This window comes from Anabrus simplex, chromosome 7 (genome assembly GCF_040414725.1).
Source record: "Anabrus simplex isolate iqAnaSimp1 chromosome 7, ASM4041472v1, whole genome shotgun sequence".
NCBI classification, from domain to species: domain Eukaryota; kingdom Metazoa; phylum Arthropoda; class Insecta; order Orthoptera; family Tettigoniidae; genus Anabrus; species Anabrus simplex.
In genome coordinates, this window is record NC_090271.1 from 174,111,120 (window position 1) to 174,123,175 (window position 12,056).

General features: G+C 40.2%; 1 protein-coding gene across 4 annotated transcripts in view; it reads right to left on the reverse strand.

The window, feature by feature from the left end:
• The window catches only part of LOC136877431 (putative ATP-dependent RNA helicase TDRD12), an 821,384-nt gene that overhangs the window by 289,657 nt on the left and 519,671 nt on the right, over positions 1 to 12,056 (reverse strand). The gene's annotated exons all lie outside the window — the stretch shown is intronic.

Genomic DNA, 12,056 nt, shown 5'->3' on the forward strand with positions numbered 1-12,056 from the left:
CATTCAATGTGATGTACTCCAGGAGCCTGTAATTCTATTGTGTCCTTTACTGGTGGTAGATAACAGGCTAGCTTCCGGTGTGGTTTATAGATGGTTTTTATGTCGTATTTGTCCAGTATCTTGCCGATCCTGTCTGTAGTGTTTTTAATGTATGGCAGTATCGCTGTTTCTGGGCGGGTCAGTTCTTCTTTCCCGTTGTTTTCTCTTACGGCGGCCTTTTCTTTGTTCTCTTCTGATTTTCTAAAAACTCGTCGGATGTTATTGAGCGAGTAGCCATTTTTCCTGAGGGTTCTCGTGAGATATTCTTTCTCTTCCTCGAGGTGCTCTGCGTCTGATATCGCTATGGCCCTGTTAACCAGTGATGTTAGGACACCCTGCTTTTGTGATGGGTGATGATGAGACGAGGCGTGCAGGTACCTGTCTGTGTATGTGTGGGTTTCCTGTATACTGCAGTCCAATTGATGTTGCGTTTTACTAGGACATCCAGGAACGGTAGTTTTCCGTCTACTTCAATTTCCATGGTGAACAGAATATTTACATGAACAGAGTTGAGACGGTCAAGAAATTGCTGCAGGTTATTGCTCCCGTGAGGCCAGATTACAAATGTCATCGACATAACGAACATCTTGTCTTAAAAACAAAAAAAAAAAAAAAAACGGTTTCAGGGTAGATGTGGCTAGGGCTTTCTGTTCGAAGTGTTCCATATACATGTTTGCTAGTATTGGAGAGAACGGTGACCCCATCGCGACCCCTTCTGTCTGTTCGTAGAACTCCCCATTGAAGTAGAAATAAGTGGCATTTAGGCATTCTTTAGCTAGTGTTGAAAGGTTTTCTGGAAGTTTCTGGTCTAGTAGCGGAAATACTTCTGTTAGCTGCACCTTGGTGAAAAGTGACGTGACGTCAAAACTTACAAATAAATCCGTACTTTCGATCGATTGGTCCTTAAGGAGCTGGATGAAATGTCAGGAGTCCTTAATGTAGGTTTCAGTGTGTCCTGTATGTGGCTGAAGTAGTCCGGCTAGGTAACGGGCAATATCGTGCGTCGGAGATCCTATAGTGCTCACGATAGGTCGCAGAGATATGCCTTCTTTACGGATTTTAGGAAGGCCATACAATTTAGGAGGTATTGGATCCGAGGATATCAGCTTCTTCTGTATTTTGGCTGGGATACTGGAATATTTTACTAGTATGTGGAGTTTGTTCTTAATGCGGTTGATAGGGTTTCTTATTTTTCTGTATATAGAATCGGTGAGTGATTGTTCTATTTTCTGAGTGTAGTCGGTGCGTGTCATTATCACCGCAGCGTTGCCTTTATCTGCGGGTAGGATAATTGATTCCGTATTTTGATGTAGTGTTTTGAGAACCTGAATTTCTTCTTTGGTTAAATTGGGTAGCGGTGGCTTTGCGGTTCTCAGCAGACATGATATATCCTGTGTCTGATCTCCTCTGCAGATTCGGTAGGGAGGTTTTTCTTTTTATTGCTAGGGGCTTTACGTCGCACCGACACAGATAGGTCTTATGGCGACTATGGGATAGGAAAGGCCTAGGAGTTGGAAGGAAGCGGCCGTGGCCTTAATTAAGGTACAGCCTCAGCATTAGCCTGGTGTGAAAATGGGAAACCACGGAAAACCATCTTCAGGGCTGCCGATAGTGGGATTCAAACCTACTATCTCCCAGATGCAAGCTCACAGCCGCGCGCCTCTACGCGCACGGCCAACTCGCCCGGTGGTAGGGAGGTGTGGGATTGCAATTCCAACTTTGCTAATTATTTCTTCCACCGGTATAGTATTAGGAGCTATTGCGTAGTTTAGTCCTTTTTTCAAGACCGAGGTAGTAGGTTCACTGAGTGGCTTGTCTGTGAAGTTAACTATTACATTCTTCTGTAGTGAAACACAGGTGGCTTCAGTTTCTGTTGTTGTAGGAGGCAGTTGAATTTCTTGTTTTGTTTGGCGGTGGCTAGTTCCAGTGTACGTTGGGATTCTGTGTTGCTAATGCTGTCTAACGTGGTCCAGTCATTGAGAGACAAAGTGCTGGCAAGTTGCAGATGGAGGTGAAATAATTTATTGTTGAGGTGGTCCAGAGTCTGTCTGGTGTCACTGATCCATTCCCTAAGGAGTTTAATGCTGGTTTCGTGAAGAATACGGTCTGTCCCTCGGTTCTTGGTGTGATATTTCAGTCTCACACATGCTGGTATAATGCTGTTGTCCCTGCAGCATTTCAGAAAGGCGAGTCGAGCCAGTTAGTTACTCATCTTCTTTCGAAGATTGTCGAACTGCCTAGTAGCTTTGAGAATATCCTCCCCGTAAAGGTTTCATATCTTAGAGGTGAAGCTTCCAACGGTGTGAAGAATTATTTAGTTTATTTTCCAGGTTGAACTGTGTTGTTGTCTGTACGTCACGTACAGTTTGCCGACATTTCAAATACATTACAGTATTCTTTGTCAAGGCGACTGGAATACAAAGAATAGTGCAATGTATTCGAAACGTTGGCAAACTGTACGTGATGTATAGACAACAATAAAATGGTTCAACCCGGAAAATAAACTAAATATTATAATGATATTTTCTTTTCTTTCTTTTCTATTTTCTTTTCAAAGGTATTGATGAAAATTTTGATAAATTACAAGAAATAACTACCAAATTAAACACTAGAAGGGGATAATACAATAATAAGCTCCAGAACGCAAGAAATAACAGGGTAGAAGGAGTTCCCATTTCACAAGACTTGCTACTGTTACACATCTTTGAAAGGGGCTCTTTGGTATTTTATACAATGAAGAAGCTAGAGCTTCCAATAACGTTACCATTCAAAGGGATATCGAACCCTCAACATTAACCCTTTGCTGTCCAATTTTCTGTCACATGTTCCAACAGTCTGGTCCAAATTGATTTCGGAAACTTTTACTTAGATTAAATTCAGAACTTTTATTAGTAACTATAATTGTATTATTATTATTATTATTATTATTATTATTATTATTATTATTATTATTATTATTATTATTATTATTATTATATAAACATAAGTTTAGTGAGTTATTTACAGCTTTACACAAAAGTCTAATGTCTCATTTGCCAGGTATGAAAGATTACTAGTATAAAGAATTTATTTGTCGCGTGCCTTTCTTCAGTGAAATTTTCACTAGGAAACGTTTTCTAAAAATATTTTGGATGCTCCAATTAAAAAACAATCAAAATCAAAGTACCAGCCTTAGAATCAGAACTCAAAGTCAGTGATTTTCTAAAATATGTTGACAGTAAATCAAGGGAATATTTCATACCTGGGCAAATCTTTTCAGTTGACGATTCTGTTGTTGGTTTCAGGGGAAGAATATCCATTATAACTTAAAACACCAAAAAACCAACTAAGTGGGGGCTCCGTGTGTATGTTTTGGCAGACTCTCTTTGTGGATACATTGTATCCTTTGTGCCTTACCATGGAAAATTGACAACTTGCAATGCTGGAGTTCACTACACCTTACCTGTAAATATAATTTGTAATCCACTACAGTATTTTGAAACTCACTGTAACTTCCAGAATGGCACTAGATGATGGTAGAATATTCTGTACATTATAATCACGTTATTAAGCATGTTATTAAGAACTATAGAATTTTCAAGAGGGTATTTTTTTTTGGTAATGTATCTTTCTGGAAGCCTGGCCAGGCACGTACACAAGGAGGTGGCCTTGATGTTGACGATGAGTTATTATTTAGGAGTTTCACTGGTGAACACGTGTTGTGGTTAACTGACATGCTGATGTAGGCAGTCGTTAGGCAACTGTTTCATCTGTGTTTCAAGGTTGTAATCTCTATGATCTGTGAGAGGCAATTGTCAAAATGGCGGCTTTGTTGATATTCTCAAAGTGAAGTGTTTTGTTTGTGATACAGTGATTAAGGTCATGTGCATTTAATTTGAAAATAGATGTGAATAAATAACTGTACCAACTGACAGCGTTTCGCATGCATCTTTGTGGATACGTTAACTTATATTAATTTTTTTTTTTAACTTATATTAAAATATTGATAGTCGATAAGAAGACAACCCGTAAACAAGTCCCTTTTCAGATACATGCATACATATACCAGTATCTTTATACCATTACCCATTATCTGTTCAAACTATTACACTATTCGATGCGTCCTAAAAGAAATAGTTTCAACTGATTCCTAAAAATGTGGCACACTATTCATTACTATTTATTTCACATATGCAGTGCCCGAACCACAGGAACTAATCAAGGAAGGTTAAGATATTACATCTAGCCGAGAATCAAACCCGGAGGCCCTTGGACCAAAGGAAAGCTCGCTAACCATTTAGCTATGGAAGCGAACGGTGCGTAAGTAAAATGCAGGAAGTACCGGTATGTATGTTGACTGCGAATAGATTATAAAGAAGTGGGTGTAACATCATTAATTGATCAGCAGGTGAACTATAGTTGAGGGATAACACACCACATGTGCATGATGTCTCGATTAAAACTTTGAGATAGGATTACGAGTCATGGACTGCATTGGTTCCTCAAAATGCATCGAGAGCTCTCGGTACGCTTCCCAGCACTGCCTCGAGACAAAGACCGCATGCACCTGACATCACTATATGACATCGAGATAGCATTGTGAGGCACATACTGCATTGCTTGCTCAGAATGCATCGAGAGCTTTGCATCACACGACCCATTACTACTTTTAACTCCTCTTTCTTCTGACTCTTATCCAAACCACATCTTCCAACTCGTTCGGTATCTCTTCTATTAGATAGTTTATCTCTTCCCTTATCATGAATGATATCCCTCTTGGATTCCTACCCTTTGTCCCCTGTTTTCTTTTCACTCTATCCTTTATGACAAATCCCTGCCAAGCTAGGTGCCTCCTGGATTGTAACCATGTCTAATATATCTAAACTGACAACCACCTCTGCTACTTTACCATACCTAATTTGCTTAACACATTCACGCCTATCATCTGAGCGGCTATTTAAAGGGCTGCCCCAGCTATTCCAGCTGTTAGTGGCAGAGCAAACAACAACGAATTCTTTTCATAATAAGTTCTGAACTGAACAAGATATGGAAACAAAATTTTCCACATACATTAATGAAGTCCTCTAGTATCTCTGTAGGGTGTGGTAGGTAATGTCACACTTGCCTGGGTGAATGGGAACACTACACATTCCAAAAAATAGCGTTTCACTAATAATTTAATTTTTGAAGCATGTTTTGCACCTTCTTCAGGCGAACTTGTCTATATTTGATGGTGAAAACTTTAAGAGAATATGCTCTTTTCTCTTACCATCTAACCTAAATGATGGATCCTTGGCCGGTGCCCTTTTTGGCGGCAAAATTGCAGGACGTTGACTTGGGAGCTGATGACGTAGATGGAGCTGGGATTTCAGAGAGAGGTGACTGTACTTGTATGTCGGGTTCACTTTTTACCCCGTTTGAGAATTGCCTGGTGTTCCTTTAGATCTTTTGGTACACCCCTATTTGACCGTATTGTTCCACATACGGCAGTGTTCTGTTCCCGTAATTGTTTCGCGAATCCAACACTATTTGTAATAATTCTCCATATAGACTGTATACCCCTGGCCAAGATAATTTTCAAGCAGCTGAAAAACTGTGCTTTGTAAATTCGCATCACTTGCATCATTTATATTGTCCCTACACACCATGGTTATACTTCAGAACGTGATTATACACACGCTTGTGCAATCGCAAACCAACTACACAGCTAGTTGTGCGAGCGCTCAGCTACCTTCAGAAACTAAACAAAGAAAGTGCATTGGGAGGGAAAATCGCCGTGGCCATGTGGTTTCTGGTGAGTAGAAGCATTCATCTCTCTTGCACATATTTGTGACCAAATAGATCCCAGCTGTATAGGAACGGCTCCAGTTCAAGGTTGTGCTTATCCGGGCTAACTCAATATGGCCCACAGCATGGTCACGCGCTATAGGCAATAACTCGGATACGGGCATGAATGTGTTAATACCCCTTCAATATTAACAAAACCTACCTTCCCGACTAGTTATTTGCTCCCCCCCCTGTTTCTTCTGTCTTATCTGCCTTATTCTTATAGCCATCTGTTTGGTTAGTCGTCTTACTCCTGGTTACCCTTGTCCCCTCAGTATCCTCCTTCTTCTCATAAATATTAAACCTATTTTCACCCCCACTTACCTCCTTCATCTCCGGTGTCTTATTTTTCTTAGACCACAAGTCTTTCGAACTCAAACTCCTTCCCCGACCCATGGCTTCTCTCTTCTCCTTCCTCCGCTCTTATTGCAAGTGTCACTCTCTGGTTCTCCTCCACTATTGTCACAACAGTTTCTACATACCCCCATATCTGTGAACTTCCACTCCCTGACCCTGCTGTACGCTGAACTTCGCTCACTTCCGTGATGTCACCCTGTGACTAGTCATCACACTCTTCTCTTGCCATGACCTTCCTCTCTTGCTTTTCAGCCAACTGGAATGCACACTGATGATGTTAATGAATTCCCCCCCATTTCCTGCAACTTGTCCACGTCCCATGAACGTGACCATATGCCATCCCCAACTACCAGTTGTCGCCCTCACATATATGCTTTGAGCCTTTGTTATCTTGCCTTCACTACATGCCTATTTAATTTTTTACATGTTTATCGCCTTCGTTGCTAATACCTCTTTTTTCAGCAACACTTTCTCACCTTTGAAATTTCTCATGTTCCTTATTACATAGACCAACATTAGAAAAGCTATTAGCTTCAGTATAGTGGGCTTTCTTCATGTCATTTTTCTTACCCTAGAAGCATCATCAATGTCCACTTCACTGAAATTTATCTTCCTTTTATTCTGCACTAAATCCACCACTTTGTACACTATTTTGCTATTTGCTTTACGTCGCGACACACATAGGTCTTATGGCGACAATGGGACAGGAATGCCTAGGAGCGGGAAGGATGCGGCCATGGCCTTAATTAAGGTACAGCCCCAGCATTTGCCTAGTGTGAAAATGGGAAACCATGGAAAACCAACTTCAGGGCTGCTGACAGTGGGTTTCAAACCCACTGTCTCCCGGACGCAAGCTCGCAGCTGTGCGACCCTAACCGCAGGGCCAACTTGCCCAGTCTTTATACACTAGCTCCACTTTACTTTCTCTCTTTCCTTCCTGTACACTATTGATGAAGATACTTTTCCTCCTAATTTTTTGGTTCCCACTCCCTCCTACCTTCTTCATCTTGCTTAATTCTTCCTCCAGACTCTTTACTTTGTTCCTCAACCTTTCCAACTCTGCTGTATTGCTCCCTCCTCTGTCCTTGATTTCCCTCCTCTCTTCTTGAATGCATTTATTCAGGTCCAGTATTTCTTTGGATTGCTCTCAAATAGAATCCCTTATTATATCTGCCTGGCATGCAACCCTCACCACCTCTTTAATCACTTCCATTTCTTCCCAACCTAAAGCCTCCACTGGGCTGGGTCCCGGGTTCACTTCACTCCTATTATTAGCAGTACTGCCACAACCACTGCCACTAGTAGGGCTTGTACCATCTCCAATTTCTGTTGGTTTATCTTCTTTCCCCTCCACCTTATACATCTCACTCTACCATCCCAACTTCCAATAGCCACTCTATACTGCTGCAACGTGTTAACCATGATCCATACAATAAAGGGAAATTTGATTGATCCACCTTATTTCAATACATAATACGTTGTTAATATAATCACAACATTTTTATTCAGTACCGGTTTATCATCAGCTGAAACAGGTTGCGTGAACAATAAAAGTATGTAGTACATATAATAGACCCTTAGTAATAAGTGATATTAACCCGGCATTACTCGCTAGGTCTTTACGAGCGTCATTACTCGCTAGTGAGTGGAGCGCTCACCTTTACGTTTAAAGGCTATAATATGCCCATGTAAACTTGGAGGTATTTTTAATATGTCAATTTGAGATAGTTATTTATTTAGGAACACGGCCGAGTGGAATGGCTATGGAGGCAAGCTCTACATTTGGGAGACGCGTGAGTTTGATCCCCACCGTTAGCTGTCCTGAGAATAGTTTTCTGGTAATGCGTCCAGGCAAATGCCGGGGCAGATTCTATTCATAAACTACAGCCGATTCCTTCCACCTATTTAGCCAACTTCATTCACCATAATTTATTTCATCTTTATTAGCTCCTCAACTAAGGTTGGCGTCAGGAAGGGCATCTAGCCGTAAAACAAGCCATTTAAACTGATCTCACAGAATTCAATAAACGAAATTTCCTCTCCTTCCCAAAACTTGCAGACACTCTGAAACACAGTTATGATCAATTTCGTAAACCTCATCTGTTTCATTACTTTTAGTTTCGTTGTTCAAGAGCACCTTTTCCTCCGTTTCAGCCAACCACGAAAGTATCTGATTAGTGGATGACATTGTAACTTGTATATATTGTCTAACAATAGTCACAGTATAAAGATTTCACATTAAACACAAGCATGAAACAAACCCTGACTTATTACAAAGCGTGAAATGTAAGTAGCACAGTTACTCGCTACTGAGCGCACCGCTCACCATACACTACCGTGCCTAATAATGAATTGCGGGTGTTTGTTTTCAAAGATAATGAAAGTGACTGGCACATCCCCTTCATAACAATCTGTTAGAAAGGTACAGGGAGTTTCGAAGTTGGAGGTCTTGTAACATTCCAACAAGAAGCAATATAGTATGAAGGTGAGCGCTGCACTCACCATGCGAGTAACCGCGGGTTAATAGGATGACGTAAAAATACAATGCCTAAAAGAACATAAACAAGTTATGTGCTTGTTGGTCAAAGTATAAAATGAAAGGGAAGATATTAACAAATCTTTAAAGACTTTATCACTTTGGAATGGTTGAAAGGTCTCAAGCGTAGCACTGCTAGACACTAGGTGAAAATAAAACACGGACATCTAAAAACTGACATAGGATGCAGTCCTTCCACAGAGTATTGATAATAAAGTAACATAAGTAGGTTTGATGGTGGCTTGCAACATCAACTCATAAAAAGAAGCCGTCATTTGTTAGGTACTCAAAGAGTGGATCATATTGCAAGCAAAGAGAAAGTGGTAATATGGCCAGAAAGTTCTCGATCCAATTCGGAACCTGAAGTATGAGAAGAAAGTTAAGAGTTAAAATGAGATATTGGAAATAGGGCAAAACACTATAAAGTTAAGTAGAAGAGTCACCTCAAACAGCCTGATGTGTGCGTGGAGAGTGGCAAGGAGCAAGTGCTAGAGTTTGCTAGAAGCACAGAACATCGTTAAGGGAGGGAAAGGGGTGGGTCAGGAAAGGGGAGGGGAGGGGTGATGGAGGGGGCGGAGTCAGATGGGCGTGGTAGGGAAGGATAACGTGATAATGTGTGACGTATAAACTGAAAAAACAAGCTATTTTTAGGGAGTTTAACACTGTTGAGAACTGAAATAAGAGAATCAAATAAAATTCTGGCCTTTTCGGAAATGTCGTTCAAGTTGAGATTAGGATTGAAGTATTGGTCTAGATGTATATAACAGGCTTCTGTGATATCTAGTAAGAGGCCTTTGCTCAACATGTCTAATATTGTTAAATCTTGAACTAATCCATTAAATTTGTGTTTATAATCTTGTATGTGCTGACCAACTGCAGAAAACCTATTGTATTTAATTGCATTGAGATATTCGGCATATCTAATCTTGAAGCTCCTGCCAGTTTGTCCTATATATGAACTGTTACAGTCACTGCACTGAAACCTGTAAACTCCTGACTTAGTAGAAGGGTCCGATTTGTTGACCAGGTTGGAATTGTGGAGAATATCCATATTTCTGTTGTTGGTGTGGAAAGCAATATTGATGTTATGTTTCTTGAATAGGTTGGTAATGCTGTAGATATTTTGATTGAATGTAAAAGTTGAGAATAACTCAGGCCTGGGATTATCTTTTATTAAGTTAGATTTAGAACGATGTCTGAATGTGTTGATAATACGTTCGATGAAACTTTTATTATAACCATTAAACCTGGCTATCGCACGTATAGTATTAAATTCTTCATTTAGGTCTGCTTTCGACATTGGAATTTTGAACGCGTGATCAACTAAGCTATCGTTTCCCACATAGCTGACTATCTTATCAAATAATTCTGAATCAGTGTCAGCGCTAGTGGTGGTCATTTCAGCTGTTTTAGGAAAACACCAACGAACTGTTTGTTTGTTAAAAACAACTGTTTTCCCAAACAGTTTGAATACAACAGGTCATTCGTTCATTATGAGTCTGTGAAGGACGAGCGAGTCACATGCACAAGGGGGCTGCGGGATAGGAAATGAGATCTTTCACCACCTTTCAATCTAACTTATTTCGTAATGTCCAGGCAGACAGCACAAGCTGAAGGCTGACGAAATACCTGTATGAAGGATACACGGGAAGAACAATAAGACGAGTGAAGTCTCCACTGTTAAGCAAAGGATATAGTCTGTAAAGACATTTATTTATCATTAGGCTATCAACTGACATTAGCGTTTGTGATCACGGCGGTCTACTCATCAATACGGTTCCACACACCCGGAGTTTTTGTTAACCAGTCTGTTATGAGTGAGTATCTATAGCAGTATTATTATACAGTGTCTATGTTCATCATATACCATTATAAGATTATTGTTCAACGAGAACTACTGTAAAAATAGAAGTTACATAATGTTATAGATACGAGAGATAAATACACACACAAAAAACGAGAGTATTCATAACATGCACAATATTAGGAAAGCACTTAAAAATTAATTATTCATATTTACATTAAGGAACATTAATATTTTGACCTCTTTTTGTGAGAGCTTTGCATTAATTACCAATCCAATTTGGGAAAGTAGGTCTTCAATATCGCACTGATGTGATCAATATGCTACACTTTATTATTCTGTTCACACGGTACCCGTTATGAAAAATACTCAAGCACTAACTCTTCGTATTTACATTGAGGAACATCAACATTTCTACCTTTCTTGATGACAGCCTTGTTCTCCTTTCATTAACAATCAATCCAGTTCGGGAAAAAAGTCTTTCACAGGGCAATGAAGTGGCCACTATGTTACAATTAGTTATGAATATTTGTGCTAAATTGGGCTACACATGTTGGTGTTTCTTCCATAAATCTAAGGGACAATCAGATTCCCCTGCTTCATTTACACGAGGTAAAATATCATCTTTCAAATACAAATCCAGTTCCTTGTTGGCTCGTGACAGAGTGCTGGCCTGAGGACGTTTATCTCCAATAATGTCGTTCAAAAGGCTCCAAGCGCTTATTGGACAAGAGGGCTGAAATGCACCAGTTGTAGATGGAAGTGAGGAGGACGAAATGTCAACATTCTGCTTCTTGTTGGTCTGGGCATTTCTCCCTATTAGGTCCACTACTAAATTACGCACCCTCTTTTTGACGTTATCTAGTGCCGCAGGGTCCTGAAAAACGTGGTCTTTATAGCGTGGATCTAATAAAGTCCATAAGGCGAAGGTGCTGTTGTGTTCAACGTTCTTGAACCTTTCTCCTAACCCTTTAATAACGCTAGCAATTACGGCCCTCACTCCTTCTGTGAACTCTGCTGATTGCCCGAGTTTTTTGCAAATACCTTTCAGGCACCTGACGACCACAATCACAGAACTTCCAGTCATATATGCTTATCCACTCAGAGAATTAGTAATTTCTTCAAACGGAGCTAGCACAATGCAAAGTTGACGACAAGCTTGCCACTCTTCGCCAGTTATTACGGGCAGGTGTTTATCTAACAGAGCAATAGTGGCCCTGATAGCTTCTTCGAGTTCTACAAATTGACGCAACATATAAAAAGTTGAATTCCAGCACGTCGTGACGTCTTGGGAAAGGCGTTTAGGCACTGTATGTCCACTTGATATCTGGTACTTCAGTAGTTTTTCGCTTGCTAGTGAACTTCTCCTGAAGTAGCTGACAACTTTTTTTATTTTCTCAATGGTGACTTGCATTTCCTGAAGAGAACTCTGGACAATCAAATTTAATTCACGAGCAAAACAGCCATAGTGTTCCCACTTCAGAATTTCCTCAAACGCGTTTGTTATATTACTAG